The following is a 20742-nucleotide window of genomic DNA, read 5'->3' as shown; positions in this document are numbered from 1 at the left end:
ATCCCCAGCGTATCACGCCATCGTTATGGAACATGAACACTAATCATAAAAGCGTTAAAATGTCATAGGTGTTGGATGTACTTGTTGTTTTTCTCTTCATGGACAGATTATTTTAGGGCCTGTACATATGCTTTCACACATTAGGGACAGTGTTGTTCTGCAGTGACCCCTGAGAAGCTATGGTCTTCTCTTTGTGACACAATCAGTACCAACAAGATGGAGCTTATCGTATTTTTCTACAGTGTATGCCACATTTTCTATAAGCAATAAATGGGTTTGTTTTTATTCAAAATACCCGTAATAAGCCACTCCCGTATCTTATGCCACATATTTTACACAACTTTGCCCAAAACCCAGTACAATACATGTACTGCCCAATGCTGGCATGAAACTGTAATGAAATTGTTTAGAAAGAACAATATACCTTGACGCCACGTCAACTGATGGTTGAATAAACGTCCGTGAGTAATTGGAAATAATGCAGATTCAAGCTTTAGTAAAAGCCTGAACTTTTTGACAGGTTTAGAAAACAAGGCATCTTTTATTTAGCAAGCAATTCATTTAGAGGCTTTGAATTATCGTTTGTGGACTGAGCACATTGTGGAAAACTGTCTTTTCTGTTGTAAGTTTCTTTGTCATATGAATTTCATTTCTTATTTCTTAACGAGGTTATCTTTTCCATGAAAACCTCTAATGTAGATGCATATGGGCTTTACTTTGTGGTGTCCTAAGGAACTTCAAAACCCCCCAAACTTCAAATCACAGAAAATAACGGCACAGATTTTTTCTTTTATGTTTTTGTGTTTGGAAAACCTACCTATAAGCGACTCCGGAAATAAGTTGCAGCGACAGTTTTCCAAAAGTATGGTACACATTTTGAGCGTGAGTCATCATGTTTCCGCATTGTTATTTTTGCGTGTGTTTGTATGTTTATCCGTGTTTAATTGCACAGCTGCCAAAGATTGAGCAACCAAGCTCTGAGGATGCTTGCTTACTGATGTGTGTCAAGAATGCGTAACAGTGTGTGCATGTGTGTGTGCGTGTGTTTGTGTCTTTGTGTGTGTGTGTGTGTGTGTGTGTGTGTGTGTGTGTGTGTGTGTGTGTGTGTGTGTGTGTGTGTGTGTGTGTGCATGTGTGTTTGTACATGTAAAATCCACCCACCCCCCAGCTTCCAAAGCTTTGAATTGCAGAACTGAACTATTAGCCAAGTCCAGGCCCCTTCTGAGGAATTCACCTTTCCAGTCCGAGCCAGGGTGGGGGCGTCCAATGGCACCAGCTGGCTGGGGTAAGAGCACTGACCGCAGGGTAGAGACACCCCTTCAGCCCCCCCCTCCCCCCCTACTCCTTCCCCCTTCTTCCTACAGCCAGCCCTGGCTCACACTCACACAGTGCACAGCTGGACAGGAAGTCAATGAACTGTATTTGTGCGGGAAGCTCTCAAGTGGACTCCCAATGACGCTGTGAAGGAGAAGGACTTTAGAGATAATAGGCTGAATGTGAGGGTAGAATTACTTGTGTTCCTGGGTTGGTGTGGGTTTAATTACAGAGACAGGAATCTCTGATTCAATGTGACTTTATTTGTATGGTGCATTTGTATGTTATGGCAAAAGAATGTTGGAGGTCAATGTGATTTCCATAATAAAACATATAATGCAACAATGAATAACATAATAAAGTACAATTTGTGCCATAAGATGTTGTGTTTAACACTCAAATAACCAGGTCAACAAGATGACACCTTAGCACGCACTCTTGCTTTTCACCATCTCTTATGTGTGTATGTCCACATCCAATACGGTCTAAGACAACAATGTTTATAATGAATTTTAATATTTAATTTCCGTCTGACTCATTGCTTCACCCTCATCTAATTGTCTTCTAATTTCATCAAATCAAACTGACAATTATTATTTTGTTTGGTTTTGTTTGCTAGATGTGAGATGCATTTTCCCTGCATGATTAAGTGCTTGTGCATCCTTGTGAAGGGCTTTATATAGCCTCCTAAAATAAGTTTTGTCAGCCCCCTGCTACTCCCCATGACAGCATTTGTTAGAAACAACAATGTAAACACGTCTCTGGCAGCCATCTCGAAATTAAATGCTAATCCAAAACAACCCTTACGATGGTCTGAACCACTCAGCTCGACTCTATTTGTGAGTTTTATTTCCCCGGATTATCATAGAAATCGTTTTTTAAGACAACACTATATCTATATACCCTAGTGTTAGTCATTATTCTGAAAAAAAGCAGCAAACCTACTGACAGGCCACTAATCATATTCCTAAAACTTCTTGCGGTAAACTTTCGTCATCTCGATTGTCAATCACCCGACTATTGTGCGGTGACTGTGTTTTTTTTTCTCCTGTTTTTTAATCTGCATGAGATAAAGCCTCTTTATCAAAGTCATCTCTGTGATATATCACCTTATTCAAGGACGTGCAGTAAATGTGAGATTGTAGCGGCGGGGACCACAGAGTTTTTCTGTAAATACAAACTAGTGTATGTAAAACCAGAGTGGGCCCAGTAGCACATCTGTCAGCCAATCAGGAAGGGGAGCCCACAATAGGATCTACTGTTGAGATAGGGAGGGGGTCACCAAGACGAATTATCCTTATTGTATTGTGTATCATTGTGTCTTGTGATACATCTAAGAGACGTCATGAAAAGAGTGGAAAAAAAGGGCACTATATTACCTTCCACCACAGATTGCATTTCCTTTGGGTGTTGGTTTCACAACAACAACAACAAGAGCTGAAACCTACAACCAGTCATTCTAGGATTTTGTTATAACAACACAATGGCCGGGAACCTCATCTTGGATGTATAACCTTATATTGTCTGGTTATTGTTGAAGCCACAAGGGAGGCCGCCCCTACGTCTCCCAGCACCTACTTGTTCCTCCCTACCTCTGCGGCGGTCTCTTTGATGGCAGCATGGTGCGTTGGGAGGCACTGCCTGCGTGTCTTGATCAGAATCTCGCCCCTTCGGAGCCAGGAGAGTCGGGTTCCAGGAGGAGACGGGAGGACGGGGATGGGGGTCGGCTTTGGGGTGGTGGTGGCGGCGGGGATGCGGGGCAGAAGCAGTGCCATTCCCTGGCGGGGATAGGGTAACAGGTGGGCTGAGTGCCATTCAACGGGGTCAGACAGACAGCACAATGCCATCGACTCCCTTTGATGCTGATACCATCCTCTGTGTGTCTGCTCAGCCCTGCTCCCCATTTCACCGCTCAGCGACTTTACATCTAGTTGCCTCCGATTAGGTCTGCAGAACTGCCCCGGGATCCAATAACACCAGCACCACTGTAAGACAATTACCTGCTTTAATAACGGCCGCCATTACACACCCTCTGGGCAGAATATGAAATAAAGGATTTTCAATGAATGTGTGTGTGTGTGGGGGGGGGGGGGGGGGGGGGAGTGAGAGAGAGTGTGTACAGGAGTGAGACAGGGGTGTGACTGGAGTCTGGAGTTGCATCAAATCCCATCTGTGCCTCCTCTGATCATCCCAGCCAGGCTTTATGGGTTTGGTTTTATTAGACTCTTTAAAGCTCTCCTAATGATGTTGTTCAGGTGTAGATCAGTGCCACTAAACAGCACATAGCCCACCTTTTAGTTTCTAGACCATGGCAGGAATGAGGCTATTTGTTTTGTGTTATTCGTTATTGTGATATCCTTATAAACCCATCTATAATCCAGCTATGGTATACAATTCTATAATTGTGACCTGTTTGGGCATCTAAATATAGAAGTGAGAGGAGAAAAACACACCGCACATGAAACATTAACAAATGGAAATTTCCGAGCAACAAAAGAGCTCTGGGGTGGACTGGACCAAAACACCGGCCTTGCATCGGATGCAATGGACCATTCTAGAAATAGAAAGAGAGAGAGAGGGGGGGTGAGAGAACAAACACAGAGATGAGGGCAAAGAGTTGATAAGTCATTTATGAGTAATTCATAATTGATGAGCATTATGATCGCGGAACAGAGAGCAAAAAACTACAACACCATCTGGATGGACACGACTGTTTGTCAAGGCAAAATGGATGAATGAAATTTGGATTATGTTTATTAGTAGACCCAAGATTGCATTTAAGCAGACGTTCAATGAGATTTCCCCATGGGTACCCGGGCGCAAGATAATGATTAGAAGTAATGTGATGTAAGGATACTTTTCTAAAAGACCACTTGGATGAACTAAGAACATGATAATGTTATCATTATCACTGGAACGTAACTACTTGAGACTTGGCCACTTCGAGGTTACCACCCATTCTATAAAGTGAAAGTGTGTTTAGCCTGTTTAAATTAATAGAGGGTAGAAGAACTGTAATTAATGTGATGAAAAAAACATATGTTTAGGTATATGTTTAAACTACTATTACTATTACTGATATTACTACTACTACATAATTGGCAATAAGGGAGTTAAGCCAACTGCTCTTCCTCTCCCTCCAAGGCTCCTGCTGCTCCTATAAATATGACACTTGATTAAAATGATCACCTCTATTATTATGTATCATCTCTCTCTCTCTGTTGACTGGAAGTGATGTGTAAGATTGTGCACATCTCAAACATCCACACACACACACACACACACACATGCACACACGCACACACGCACACACGCACGCACACACACACACACACACACACACACACACACACACACACACACACACACACACACACACACACACACACACACACACACACACACACACACACACACACACACACACACACACACACAGTGATTGTAAAGGGACCTGCTAGCCATGCAGTACATCATCCATCTTTGTATTCTCTGCTGGGCTCTTCCATCAGCATGATGTCAGTGTGCCTGGGAGGTAATGGGCAGGGGCCTGGCTGTCTCTGAGTAGGGCTCTCCAGACTCAAGTAGCAGCCACTGGAAGATCTCCTTACCGCTGCTCAGACCCAGCAGCCAAGGGCTCCCTTCACTTCCTTCCACTTCCCTGGGTGGACTCCTAGTTCTTCTTTGTCTTTTTCTTTTCTTTCTTAGTTACCTCCTTTCTTAGCTCCTTTCTTTTCTTTCATACTTAATTAAGTATTTTTCGTTCGTTCCTTTTATTTTTTTATTTTTTCATTCTCGATCTCTTGCTTTGTCTTTTCTAGCCCTGTTGGAGAATTGGCATGATTCCAAAGAATGAGAAAATCGAGTTTTAGAGACCATATGACAAAGACAGAATGAGAGAAAGAGAATGAGAGAGTGAGAGAAAGAGTGAGAGAATGAGAGACGGAGCAAGAGATAAAAAAAAGGAGAGGGACATAAAGAGAGGGCACGAGAGGTGGAGAGAGAGACAGAGAGAGGGAGAGAGAGAGAGAGAGGGAGAGAGAGAGAGTGAGAGAGAGAGAGAGAGAGAGAGAGAGAGAGAGAGAGAGAGAGAGAGAGAGAGAGAGAGAGAGAGAGAGGGCGAGGGGTTCTGTCAGGCACTCAGAAGGAATCCTCACCGTAATCATCTGTGATGGTATAATCATAGCTCGGCCTAACTGGGCTCGTATATCCCCCTGCCCCGGCCCCTACCCCACCCCATCTCCGGTGACTGCTGCCCAGTCTCTCACTCAGATAGGAGTGAAGCTGGCAATCTGACTTCAGAGAAGCCAACTCTCATCTTAGACTGGAGAGTCTTTATCGTTCTGAGAGTTTTTCCTTTTCTTCTTTTCTTTCTCTCATCTCACTCTCTCTCTCTCTCTCTCTCTCTCTCTCTCTCTCTCTCTCTGTCTCTCTCTCTCTCTCTCTCTCTAGACTAATCTACGAGTATGTTTCCCTTTTTAATCTTCGTCCGTGTATGAAGACTGTCCCATCGGAGGACCGTACACTTGAAGATTAATGAACCCAATTTGCAAGAGCGACCTTTTGGCTGGTGAAGCACTGCAGTGGGCTAAGCTTCTTAATGCCTGCTTTTAAAAACATTTTGTTACAGAGAGCGGCTTTTTGAGAGCAGATAAGAGCTGGAAAAAATAACCATATGAGAAGTTATGGCGAGGAGACGGGATTATAGTGTGGTAGAAGTGGCCACCCAGCGGGGCGCCAGCAAGACTTGCATAGCAGGCTGATTAGTAAAATGATCACAGTGTACAAACAGCAAAGCCTTAAGTTATTATACGGCACACTGTAAGCACTTCCAACTCCGACATCACATCTTTAGAACAACATCCCCAAACATTGTAGACGCTGCTGTAAATGTGAATTTATTAATCATTTAAAGAGTTTCTCTTCTACGGTTCACTTGAAAATGGATGAAACATAAAAATGCTCAGACGAGATTTAATGGCATTCATTTCTACATGGCTCGATTCAAAGCGCAGTGCTTGTCCAAAAGTTTGAGTTTCATTGTAAAGAATGCCAAACATAAAAGTTGTTATCTGGATATAACTCCTTCCACAGAGAATAACTACAGAGGAAATGAGTAATTCAATGTGAAGCACATTGCCATTTCAGATACCAGTAAGAGAGCACTTTGGCAAAGTATTATAGATTTGTAAAATGTGTGTGGGAAATTGTATGTATTTAATGTCTGGCCCTTAGTTTTACATTTTGTGTTACACTTTCAGTGTTTTAAACTGCTGCAAATTCAACTCAATGTTTTTTTAATCTAATGAAATTAATCATAATATGTTGTATGAATGTTTAAAGCTAATAGTATGCATTTGAATATCTGCTTGTTTTGGAGCCGCAATGAGGTTATGTTGTTATGCTAAAACAGGACCACATGTATCATAATCATAAACAATTACCATGTTGAAATTGAGAAATAGGCCAAATAAACGGCGCCATATTTTAGGAGATGCTGAAGTTTAAATGTTGGCTCAAAAATTCAATAATTGCTGTCCGTACCCCAGCATGGACATATATACCTGTTTGGTTTTAATACCAATATAACATTCCGTCAGTGAGGTTTAGAGTGAGGGCAATCATCCATGATATTCATGAGCAGCGCATTCAGTCTTACGATGACAACAAGTTTAATCATCATAACCTCATGTCAAACAGATATATAGTATAAAGTAGTAACTATTTGTTGTTCATTACTACATGGATCTATCTTTGTAAAATAGGTTTGTCACCAGCATGACTAATTAAGAATATTGGGTAGTACTTGGGTAGTAATAATATTTATAATAATAATAATGATATGATTAATAATAATGTTTAAATCTAGATTGAAGGAAGGAATTTAATGTCCGTTAAAAGATGTAGTTCCTGAATGTGCATTCAACAGTGAAAGACGTTGACGCTGTTATGCTGTTATTTCTTTTCTGAGAAGCAGAGTCTTTGGGCAGTTATTCGATTTGCAGAAAGAAGTGAGGGAGGAAGCACTTTGCCGTGCGTTACAGCGTAAGCATCTGGTATTTTAGGTTGGTTTGAGGGTTTTTAAACACGCAGTTTCAAGCTGTTCCGGCTCTGCTGCCGGCCCCATGGGAGAGCCCTCTTGCTAGGAGGACAGATCACTCAGGCTTTTAAAGGTATTGTAAGTGCACACAAATATGATTTCGTGCTCCACCACTGCTCTGATTCCCGAGTCTTTTCTCGTGTTCTGCGCCATATTTACTGTGATAAGCTGAATTAAATGAATTTTAGAGCAGCATGCGATGCACAGGAGCACCTTGGCATGCTTTGATTAGCTAAGCTACGTGGTTACATCCTCTTCCCTTATATCGCTGGCAAATAGAGTGGTTTAAAAATGGCAGCGTAGGGTTTTGTCATTGGGCTTGACATTGGCGGGGAGATCGATTACAGCGTCATTCATTTGACACAAATGTGTGTTCTGAACTGATCTGCACAGAATGTAGATGAGGTACTGGAGGAGAGTAACACTCTAAGGTAGATATCTCTATTTGACATCTCTTTGTTTGACAGGGTTAGTGTGCCGTGGTGTGTGTGTGTTGTACGTGTGTTTGGGTGGCATGCGTGTGTTGGATTTGTGGGGGGTGCGTGTGTGAGTCTGTGGTATATGTGTTGTTTGTGTGTGGCTGTGTGGGCCTGTGAGAGTATGTGCGTGTGTGTGTGTCTTTATGTATGTGTGTGTGTGAGCGTGTGTGTACAAGTGTGTGTATGTGTGTGTTTGCGTGCGTGTCTCTGAGAGGCAGGGTCCTGTCAGTCAGTGTAAACTCTCTGACAGTGCTGTGTCATGTCATATTACACTGAACCTCACTCCACGACCTCAGTTCAGTATCCCCAAAAATATCACTTCATATTCATCTCTATCACTCCATCTTCTCTCTGTCTCTCTCTCTTCAGACCCCCTATCTTGCCTGCTGCCTCTGCTGCTTCGCTGCACCGCTAACCTTGCCGAACACCCTGCACTATTCACCCGTTTTGCTCAGACCGTGTCTACCTCAATGGATCTTTCAACTTTCCTTTCATTTAATCTGATAACAAAATGTCTCTCTGATAAATTCCCTCAGAGCATTCTTCTGCAATCACAGTTCTTCATTGGGGCGCTTCACGTTCAGAATGAGACAAATTATCCGAGAGTCAGTAGTCGGACATGTTTCAGAATCAAGATCCGACAATCTTTGAGGACCATGGCTTTTGTATACATAAGATTGCTCTTTAGTTAACAAACAGTTCCCAGCTGTGCCTCACCTATTGAAAGGCTATTATAAAGTAAAGGCTATGGATCCCGTCCCCTGACAACACATGTTGAATATTAGAGCCTTTCAGCTTGTGCAGTCTACTGTGTTTGATTGTATTGAGGAAGTAGCATAATGTTTTTTTTCAAATGTGGACAAGAAGAGCCTGTTGAGAATGTGGTCATCGGTTTGAGGACATTAGTTACCCCCTCCCCCTATTCACCCAGCATGCTTGCATAAACTGAAGCTGCTGCATAGCAACCACTGGGACAGACACAAAAAAGTTTTTGGGGGAAATGTATGTGGGTTGACACTCTTCCTGAAGCATAGATTTTGATAATTAGGATTCAACCTTTGGTGTTATTTTTTTAATTAGAACTATAAATTAACATTCAAAGAAAAGTCTTACAATTCAGTTGGGAAACATTTTTCAGATATTTATGAAACTGTTGTGCAGTGGAAGCCATTGTGGGATGTAAATATAGCTGGAAGTCTGTGTATGGCCGCCTTCTCTTCCAAACTATTTAGCATCTGTCACTGGACAAGAAAAGCGCAAAACTAATTAATACCCGCTGAGAATAGCGTGCAAAATGTTCCTGTGTCCTCACAGTGTGGGCCTGTTCATAGTGATCACAGTAATAGAGCTAGCGAAAGAGAAAAAGAGAGCGAGTTAGGGAGAGAAGAGTAAGAGAGAGGGAGAGAGATAATTCATTTAAGAGAGACAGTTGATAAAGAGGAGGGCTGAAGAGAGAGAGATCCAGGGATGGAGGGAGGGAGGGCAAGACCGAGGTGGGCAGGACAGCAGGGGAGGCGTTGTAAAAAGAGGAGCTCTACTTCCAGGGTCCGCTTTCTCTCTGACCAACACTCCCCGTAACCCCCCCCCCCCCCCCCACCGCCCCTGTTTGCACACAGTTCAATTTTGGTGACAATTTCACAGCTCCCCCCCACCTCTTTCAGTGTCCATTGAAAAGGGACAGATTCCTTCCTGGTTACTCACCCTCTACCCAGAATGAGAGGCTGCTATCATGGGAAACAGCAAACCTTTTGGCATCCTCAACGGGCTACCTCTGCGCTCTGGCCTGTTAGCCTCGCGGCACACAGCGCGTAATGCCTGTGAGTGTGCACGCTTGGTGAAGAGGCTCCACAATGATTGAATGAAACCCCTGGTATTGGGGAAGGGGTAGAGGGGATAGGGGTGTGGGGGGGAGGTTTGGCCCGTCGTCAGGGTCCACTCCCGTCTCCAGGCCTGTTTACAATGGGGGTTACTTTGAGGGAAGGTCCGGTTGGTACGTCTCTCGCTGTTTGCACAGCGCTGTCTGGCCAGTATATATGGCTTTGTCTTCCGCACTCACTTCCCCCTCCCTTTGCCGGATGCCTCAGCTTGAAAACTTCTCTCTTCAACACACAGGAGTGTGCGAAAGCCAGGGTGGCACGCTGCCATTGAAGCCTACTGAACTGTACAGGAGCTGAGCCGCAGAGAGTCGGGCGGCAGTGGGGCGGGGGGTGAGAGACTGAGAGAATGTAACGAAAGGAAAGAGACGGGGAGAATTAAGGACAAACAGAGAGATAGTGAGGTGAAGCCACCCACGAAGACGACAACATCGCCTCGCCATAAGTCTTATTACGTTGAGGAGTTGGAAAGGACTTCTGTCAGAGTGACTTTTAAATAATCGAAAGCCACTCATATAATCTTGGAAGCCGTTTCTCTCCCAGCCAGATGCAATGGGCCTCTTTATGTGGTGTCCCAGGTGACTCATTATGCAGGGCCCTTAACACGCACTTGGAGAACACACTCGCACAGAGTTATGGCCCTCTCCGCTGGTGTAAGCTAAAGCATTAGAATAACACCAGGGTACCGGCACAATGGCAGCCTTAAGAAACGCAGGTAGCTCGCCGTACTTTATGCAAGGTTATGGTGACAGTTTAAAGGCTTTCTGTGTGGGTCTGTGTGTGCATGTGTGTGAGAGAATGTGAACTTGAGCTTGAAATGAATACCTCCAGAGTGAATGCCTATATGAATTTTAATTACAGTCTGCATTTTTTTAGGGAAACAGTTTGACGGTTCACACACACACACACACACACACACACAAACACACACACACACACACACACACACACACACACACACACACACACACACACACACACACACACACACACACACACACACACACACACACACACACACGCACACACACATCACACATATTTGCTGTCAAGTTTAAACTAAAATGCATTTTTTTCAAGTATCTAATGCCCTTCCAATGTCAATCATCAACTGCATTATGGATTATAGTTTTATGTTGATCCCCGATGGTAACTCTTCATAATAACGTCCCGTCATAAGTCCTACATAAGCTTTTAATGAATGATTAACTAATCATTTTCAAATTAATGATATACATTCATAGATGATTAATGGGTGCAGTAGATTTCAACACACCTGGAGGCAAAATGGGTTGCATTAATGTAGCCTTTATTAATCATCTACAAATGCCTGTTAATGGTTTGTTAATGAATAGTTTCTCATTAACTAAAGGCTTATGAATTACTTATGACTGAATGTCATAAGTAATTCAGGTAATTCAGGTACCTACAAGTTACTACAGGTACTGTAACTTGTAGGTATTTATATATTTCAATATAAGTCAGTTCAAGTGCGAAATAGGCTGTCAACGGCATTGAACAGCACATAAAGAGAAGTGCAACTACATACCACCCGGAAGCTCAGAGAACCCGAATCAGAAAGCCCACCAATCCGGTCATGCTTCCTACAACATTACAATATGATGATAGCATCAAGACGCGGATGCAATGCTGAATTGCCTATCAGTACATTACACTATCGTTTTGTTAATTTAACTTTAGTCTTCAGTTTTAGAGCAGGTCTTTTGCATTTTGAATGTGTTGGCACCCTGAGTGCCCTCGCACAATCGGGAATATGGGGTTCAAAAGATGAGGGGATTTATTCATAACCCAATTATCGGAGAGGTAGTTTACTCACCGCACATCATTTGAAAACTGGAACCATTTTGTTTATTTTGATTTTGCTTGTGTTTTTGAAGGCAAACGATTCAGCCAGTGATTGTATTCTCTTCCAATTGATATCCATAATCGTTTTTGAAGCTGATGTTCTGACAAACTGACCTACCTTCTCAGGACGGGCTGCCTAAGTAAATGAGCATTGGCATTCCATATTTTTCCAATGTCTGTCAAAATCGAATAGACTGCTCGTTAGTTTGAGCTTCCTAGACGGAACCTACATCAGAAGCTTATGAATCAATATTTAAATTCATGTTCAGCTATTTCATAGTAGGCTAAACAGTATTACCCAGCATCCTTTTCTTAATCAATGTACGTAAATTTGACATGTAAAGCATGGCTATTAAATGGTTATTAGTAGACAAAAAAATAACAAAGCTCAGGTTACTAAGGCTTCTGTGAGCTGTACTACGTTGCAAACTCTTAAAGCATAAGGTCATTTTGTTTGTTTTAATTGAATGTAGGTTGTGGCGGGGCTTCAAATTAATTCAGACAACTAAATAGGTTAAAATGTTCAAGAAGGAAAACATAATCTACATCACCTGCGTATAATGATGTTAGTGCATTGTGATGAAGTGGCTCAGTTTGACAGCCTAGTCTGTCAGTTTAAGCTTCAGGTAGCTGATCATGAGAGGGGAGCTCAGTCCGTCAGAACAGTCAACAATGCTTACATGTCACCAATTTTGTGTGCCATTTCTTATAAAATGCACGGTGTTTGCTGTCACCAGTGTTCCCCTGATATATGTCCAAGGTCATCCCAAAGGCGTAGAGGGCATGCAGAATGCCCTCAAATTTGAATATGCATTAACTGATTTTTGTAACGAGGGAATAGGTGTAGAGATACAAGTCAACTGTTTCCTGTAGTTCATTGCAACCAATCACTGCGAAAATCGTCTACCATTAATTGTCATTCTTTATGGAATATTATTTAAGGAGTATAAATTCATCTAGGGAGGGTCACATCTAAGGTGAAGGCGCCAGGTCACATTTTGTAAAACCTTTACAAAACTTTACAAAAAGGACTTTTGTTTACGTGTTGTTATTTGAAAGGCTGTGTGGAGGGGTGCTGCTGAGTGATGAGGTCTGCTGGACTACAGTGAGTTGTGGCTGTGAGCGTACAGCGTATTGATTCCTCCCAGCATCAAACAGTGGAGGATGCTGGGAGATGGTGGGAGTCCTCACTACTGGAGGGGCACAGAAATGCTCTGTGTACGTTCTTTCATATTCTGCTTTGTTCATGCTCCTCTCGCCCCCCTCTCTCTCCATCTCTTTCCCCTCAGAGAAAGAAAGAGAAAAAGAGGGAAATAGACAGGGGGAAGGAAAGAGCGAGGAAGAGCAAGAGAAACGAATGAGCGAGAGAGACAGAGGAGAGAGAGAGAGAGAGAGAGAGAGAGAGAGAGAGAGAGAGAGAGAGAGAGAGAGAGAGAGAGAGAGAGAGAGAGAGAGAGAGAGAGAGAGAGCACTTAGTTTGTAGGGCATTAATAAGCGTAGCTCTTAGCCAGCCAGCGTTTCCTATATTCCCACGCACACATGGGCGCACACACACACGCAAGTCGCACACACTCACACACTCACTGAGAAGATTCAGAAATGAATTAATGAACACGTGCACACTCACGCGCAGACACACACTCACACTCACACATGCATTCAAACACACACACACACACACACATACACACAGTGATGGCCGGCCCCTAAAAAGATCCAGCCTGAGGTTGAAAGAGAGGGATGTGTGTTGCAGACTACAGCGGGAGTGGCTGTGTGAAGCACTGGCACACAGTGTGTGGAGCGTTGTGCCGCTGTGGGACACTCCATTATCCCCAGTCCTCGTTCTGCATCTCAATGGTGCCCGCCTAAGCGCAAAGATCCCTAAAAACCCAACCTCAAGCAACAGGCCAGGGGATGCCTGTCGGCGAGGGCTCGCCCACATTCACATTCAAAGTCACATTCCGATGCACATTCACATTCAGTTATTCCTTTAAACGTTCACACAATCTCAAAGGCTGCATGATTCACATTCAGTGAGTAAGAGGATGTCAAGGTTGCATGCTTCTAATGACCCCCTATGTGGTGGTTACATGATCTCTCTGTGCAGAAAAGCTTCAGGACTAGTAGACTAGAAAGCAAGGGTGAACTGTACGCTGGGTGTGACTTGACTGGGACGTCCTTTAAGTCTGGCCCGTTCCTGGTCAGATGTCTCTCCATACACCAGGGGTAACATAGAGAAATATTTAATATATGTCTGTTTGCAATTTAGACAGTATAGCTTATCTCTGTTTTTGGTTTTATTTAGAGACATGCTGGGTCATACACTGAAGAATATTTGTACCTAGCTGTAAAAAGATACCCGGTTAAGAAAGGACATGGCGCTCCTCTGGGGTTCTCTGGGGAGGAAACCCGCCAGGGGAAAACAGAAGGTTTTTTTTCACCTCATAACGTGCTATTTTTTTTTTTTGTTAAAGACAAATGTCAAGCACATTTTGTGCTGGATCTAGTATGGCGAGCTGCACTGTGTCTCTTGTCCTCGGTAATGACTTATGGAGGGTATCTTTCCTTTCTTTCCGTGTAACACGGGGCTTTAACCGGCAAGAGACGGATGAAAACAATATCATGTATGCCAGCCATGCTTTCTTCCCACACTGTTTTGCATTAGGAGTCTAAGAGAGACCATGTCCTATTCTAATCTCTCGCCCCCAGCTCCACACTGAAGACTCTAATATCTCAAGTATTCCTCTTCTTCCTCTTCAGTAACCGGAAAGAAACTCCTTGCTGACAGATAGACACACAGTATGCATGCAGTTAGACACAGATACAAAGAGAGACCGGTAATACCTATACATACACCATTCAGATAAAATAAATGAGCTGGATCCTTCTCAGGCCTTTATAAAGGCAAAACATCATTAACATGCTATCTGGTTTCAAAACAACCAAATCTGACATGCATTAAACATGGCTTCTAATGAACGTGACCAAATTGGATCCAGCTTGCTTTGATCTCCATGAAGGATTCCGAGACATAATTATTCCAAAGTTTGGTATGTTTGCCTGTGTGTGCATTTGACTGTATGTGTGTGTGTGTGTTTGTGTGTGTAAATGTTTCAATGTTTCGTGCATGAATATGGGTGTTTGGTTGGGTTTTTTGTGAAATATATGCCATTTGGTGGAGGCATTTATCCAAAGCATCTTAAAATAACGTGAATGCCTACATTCTTAACATTCTTAGCGCAGTGGGAATCAAAGACCTTAACCTGGCAGTGTTTATACCATGCTCTACCAGTTGAGCTATTCAGGACCCAGTGGACTTTTTACTTTCCCCTTTGCTGATCTGAGCTCTTGGAGGCTCTGCTTCTATTAGTGGATTGAGAAGTACTATTTTGCTGTTATTTTAGTTTTCTCCACACTATTCTATGGAGGATTGATTACCACTTGAGGCAGAATCTCACGTCCAATTCTTCCTTCTCCCAAACAGTGTTGAACCAGAATAGTCTACACACCACGTCTAGCTTACCAACGAACAGGAATTCACTGAATTCTGCGTTTATAAAGCATTGTTCCCAAATGAATACTCATTAGTTAAAAACTCATATACAGTTTTAGATGATTAATAACATAATGAGAAAATGGATGATAAGATCATTTATACAGCCTAAGTGGATGATATACAAACTATTTACAAAGTCTTAATGATGCTTTATAAACTGCTTACATTCATGAAGAGTTCAGGAGGATTTTAACCATAAGTGGTCTTTTCTGTGAACTCAAATAAAGTGAGGATTATATACGCCTGACTAGTTATTACTACTAATTAATATGTAGGTCTACTGTCAAATTTACTTTCAAGCCTTTAAATGCATTGTTTCAACGGTTAGTAAGACATAGATATATTTTTATCACTTTAGATGAGTTCACAAACAATAATGCTAACTATCCTAATCTAAACTAATCCTCAAGTGCTGTATTATTTGAGTGTTTATAGGCATTATTAACACATTACTAACTTACTCAAATTACGTACATAAATTATCTTTTGATTGATTATCAAATAATATAATAATGTATAACTGATTATGACTAGCTTTCTAATGCATATTTGGTTATGCTTCATAAATGCTTAATAAATTAGTAATTCACTATTTATGCTTTATTCCAAACAGTAACCAAAAAATGCGTATATTTGAACATAAAATGTTCCAGGCTGGTCATTGTTGTCTTGGGGGAGCTGAGTGGTAGTGAAGGTTGATGGGAAAGAAAACTAGATAGGAAACAAGCAAGCTTGGAGAGAGGCTAGCTAGTTATGGCAGAGGCTTACTAGCTGGAATAGAGATTTAACGAGAGAGAGGCTTGCAGGCTGGGAGAGAGGCGAGCTAGCTCAACATTATAATTCTATAATTATATGAAAACATGAATAATGATAACATAATAACATATCCAGCATTTGAGAACTCAGCTCTCGGTGTGCGGCAATCTGTGGCAGGCACAAGAATACACACAGACACGTTTTGTCAATAGCCTATTGTAAAAAAGGAGAAAAGTAGCCATGTTTGTTTGAGAGATATTTGAAATATTTGGTCTGTTTTGAAAAGACAGACAATCAGGATGAAACACACAATTATATTTCAAAGTTATGTTTTCCGTGATCTTCTTCAAATCACGATGAATACAGTTTGACGTTAAATACTTGTTGTTGCTTTGCTTCTCAATCTCAATAGCTTGTTTGAGAAGATAGACAATTAATTTCAGATTGGTCTTGTTTTAAAGAGTACACATTGGGCAATGTTTCGTTCATCGATCCAAATAATGTCCTTGATATTGGAAACAAACTGAATTCAATATCAAACAGGGCAGGAAATTAAACTCACCCACTTGCCACAGGCCAGTCATTTACAATTTTTCTCATCTGGCGCGTCCAGCAAGGGCAAGTTCAACTTTTTATAACTGCTTTTCAAAGAAGTAGGCTATATATAAAATATGACGTGACTGATGATCAATCCAAAATCTTCAATTAGTTTAGGGTTTCCAGGACCTTACACAATTAGCTGGCAATGTGAATCATTACTGACAGATCCAGTCCAAATGGCGAGGCGATAATCTACTAATTTCTACAAGTGTGAATGAAATGTGGAGTTAGGAATCCTTCCAAATCAAGCCCACCCTTCTGCTAGGGATCCCAAACTAGCCCAAAGTTACCTCTCAATAAAATAGGAAGGGAAGGGAAGGGAGAGGCTTGATAGGAAAAAGTCTAGTTTGGAGAGGGGCTAAATCGGAGAAAGGCTAGATGAGAGAGAGGCTAGATGGGAGAGAGGCTAGATTGAAGAGAGGGGAGCGTACCTATTTCGCCTCTATTTTGTACCGCCTTTTTCGCCTCTGATTCGCCTGTGATTGGTTAGAATGGCTCTCCTCCGATTGGTTATGGTTAGGGTTAGGTTTAGGGTTAACCCTCACCCTAACCCTAACCATAACCCTAAACCTGACCCTAACCCTTTGCACCCGGGGAACATAGGACCTGGGGAACATAGGGATGACCCAGAAGAGAGGCTAGCTAGCTATTAGAGAGGCTAGCTAGCTTGGAAAGGGGTCATCCCTATGTTCCCCGGGTGCAAAGGGTTAGGGTCAGGTTTAGGGTTATGATTATGGTTAGGGTTAGGGTGAGGGTTAACCCTCAACCTAACCCTAACCATAACCAATCGGAGGAGAGCCATTCTAACCAATCACAGTCGAATCAGAGGCGAAAAAGGCGGTACTTGCCCCTACCATCTTACGAAAAAAAGATTTACTCACAGGGTCCTATGTTCCCCGGTCACATACAAAGCAATACACAGGACCCGGGGATCACAGGACCCGGGGAACACAGGACCCGGGGACACACAGGACCCGGGGACACACAGGACCCGGGGACACACGACCCGGGGAACATAGGACCCGGGGAACACAGGACCCTGGAACACAGGACCCGGGGAACATAGGTACGCTCCCCTTGGGGAGAGGCTAGATGGGAGAGAGGCTAACTATCTGATAGAGAGGCTGGCTAGCTTGAAGAGATGCTCGATGGGAGAGAGGCTAACTATCTGGTAGAGAGACTGGCTAGCTTGAAGAGATGCTCGATGGGAGAGAGGCTAACTATCTTGTAGAGAGGCTGGCTAGTTTGGAGAGAGGCTAGCTGGAAAGATAATGCGGGCAAAAAGACTGCTAGAGGGGAAATCAAATCTAACTACGATCATTCATGTGACTCAGCTTGTTTTTTGGGACAAGATCAATCCAGGTTTGAGGTAGGATTGGTTTGTGTGTGTGTGTGTGTGTGTGTGTGTGTGTGTGTGTGTGTGTGTGTGTGTGTGTGTGTGTGTGTGTGTGTGTGTGTGTTTGGGGGGGGGGGGGGGGGGGTGCACGCGCGCACGTGCGTGTGTGTGTGATAGTGAAATCATTCTCACTTTGGTCTTGGCTGCTGTCACCACATTTACTGGTCCAAGAACATTTCCGAAATTGGCTGGCTCTGTCTTTCTAACCGACTCAAGTTAGAAATGCAGGTGTCTGAATTTGAATTTGGTAACAATTCCGTTAAATCCTCCTCCTCGTTTTGATAGTCTCACTCATGGCCGATCAGTGTGTTCTTTCTGATTAGCTCTTAATTGAGATCACCTGTCACGCACCACTTTATTAAAGGTGAACACAATGGGTTTGGTTTACTTTTCGCATCGGCCTGTGTCAATCGAGGTTGAGTTTAGTGAGGGTTGAAAGTTTTCGATCTAGATTGCAGATCACTATTGTCACTTTATACAAACTGAAAGTATGCGTTGTTGTGTGTTTGTTTTTGTGGGCATTTGACTGAACAGCCCAGACAAATATTGCTACCAACATGGCACTTCGAAACAGACCACCGCAGTGAGTAAAAGTTATTTTCCTTTATTAAATGTTGACGTTTTTGGGCTGTCTCCTCAGACACAAGCCATCAGTATCCCTGCTCTTTGTACCTTGACATGCATGTCACCGCTGTTTGTTAACCTAGCTTTGCTGATTTGTATCTTGTGATGTGTGTGTGTTTTTCTTAACAGGTGTTAGATGACTGACAAGATCTATGGGGGGGCCCCCTTTGGGCCCCCCCATACCAACTTAGTCTTCAAAGGAATCTAGTGCCATGGGACTCCAGTGTCTTCAAAACATCCTCGGAATACATGTGTATGAATGGTCCACCGAAGGGTTGATCTGGAAGCCACCACGGTCCACGCAGTAATCTGCTGCGTGGGCCGTAGTGGCTTCCAGAGCCATCTTTCGGTCTTGGTCAGGATTTGTTACAGTTGCCCTTCAATGTAGCAGGCTACGGGTTTCTGAAGAAGCCTGCTTTACGTAGCATTGGAGTACAAATATTGTGCAAAATGCTCATGTAATTGCACTAGCACTGGTAACCTGTAGATTAGCTTAGTTTAACGCCATTCGGTGCTGTCTGTCAAATGTGTGGCTTACTTTAAGTCCACAAGGCCCTCTGGTAAACCACGTTGGAACACCCCGGGACAAGGTGATTAGTCACTGGGTGTGTGCTAAAGTTTTGTTCCATTTTTCACTAGTTGGTTAAGGTTTGGTAGAATTGTTTGGATGCTAGCGACGTGATGGCGTATGTACAAGAGCCTACCGTGGCCAGGCCACAGTTGCGACGGCCACGGCCAGATGGCCTAGTGTGAGTGCAACCTTCATTGCATTTGTATACTGTTTACCATTGGATGTTTATGCAATTTGGCTTGATTCATCCGCTGTAAAGCTGCATTTCACTATTCCAGGGTCGTTTTGTACAGGCTTTCAATTGACCATGTTGACTAGTTTGTGGGAAGCCATCACTAACACTAGCTTCAGCATTTCCTTGTAGGCCATTAGCTGACTTGTGTATTGGAGCGATGATTTGGGTATTTTAAGATGCATGAAAACCTAAAATAAAGCAAAATGCGTGTCTGGTGTGCAAGAGCCAATTTGTTGGCTTGCAGTAGTCGAGGAGTTGCCGTAGGTCGTAAGCCATCTGGAGGTTGTGGCAATGGAGGCTTGTGGTAGATCTGCCATCCAAGAAAGGTTAATTCTTCTGAAGCATGATTAATAGTTTAGTAAATTGAATCTATTTGTGAAAAGCGAGGGTCGCATTTCCCCAGATGCTACCATTTAGCCATTTACCTTTTACATGCACACCTAGCACCACACTACAAACAACCACGCACCAGTTTAATACACTCCATTTATTTACAAACATGCTAGATAATTCACACATACATGTGTTTGTCAACTACCCTTCTTCCTGTCCGTCCGGCAAACTGGTCCATGGGGAACGCGTGCCGCATGGGAACCAGGGCTTTATTTTCTGTTCCGGGACAGTTCATTTGGTTTGTTAATGGCGGGGGTGGTGAGGTAGCGTTTGTTCTTCGAGTGTCGTTATGGTTGGTGTGATTTTATTTATCAAAGACTGTTGTGTGTGTGTATATATATTGGTATGCATCGTTTGATGAACATAGTGTTGGGGCTATTGTTTTGTGGTGTTTGATTGATCATGTGATATTGATGTGTCACCTATCCCAGTGGTTTCTCCCAATCGGCCCTGATTGGTCGGCCTATTTAATGGGGAGACATGGGAGGGGAAAAAGGTGTCGGGCATTTTATATGCAACAGCTTGCCGAGAGGCTGTATTCTTTAGCGTGATCTTTTTGTACTTGTCGGGCATTTGATATGCAACAGCTTGCCGAGAGGCTGTATCCTTTTGTGTGATATTTTTGTACTTTTTGGGCACTGTAAATAAACCGGCACCATTTTTACAACCTTCAACTCTCTGAGCCGACTCCTGCTTTTGACCAACTGACTCCTTGGGTGCGTCCCGTCCCGCATGTGAGTTGGGGGTTCGATACCTCTTTCTCACACTATTCATATAGAACTATAAAATCCAAGACTGCAGCCAGTAACTTGGATCGCAATATGTGGAAAGTATTAGTCTTCATTTGTAACAGAATAATTAACATGACTAACTGGGTTTCTTCCATTTTCTAACTAGGGGACTTGACTGGTGAGTCTACTGGATTAATCAGTAGTGGTACTTTGCCCAACAGATTTGATGGCATGACTACAGGGTGAC

The sequence above is a fragment of the Gadus chalcogrammus genome, chromosome 14 (assembly GCF_026213295.1).
Source record: "Gadus chalcogrammus isolate NIFS_2021 chromosome 14, NIFS_Gcha_1.0, whole genome shotgun sequence".
NCBI lineage: Eukaryota > Metazoa > Chordata > Actinopteri > Gadiformes > Gadidae > Gadus > Gadus chalcogrammus.
The sequence above is the reverse complement of the archived record's forward strand: the minus strand, read 5'-3'. Positions refer to the sequence as shown.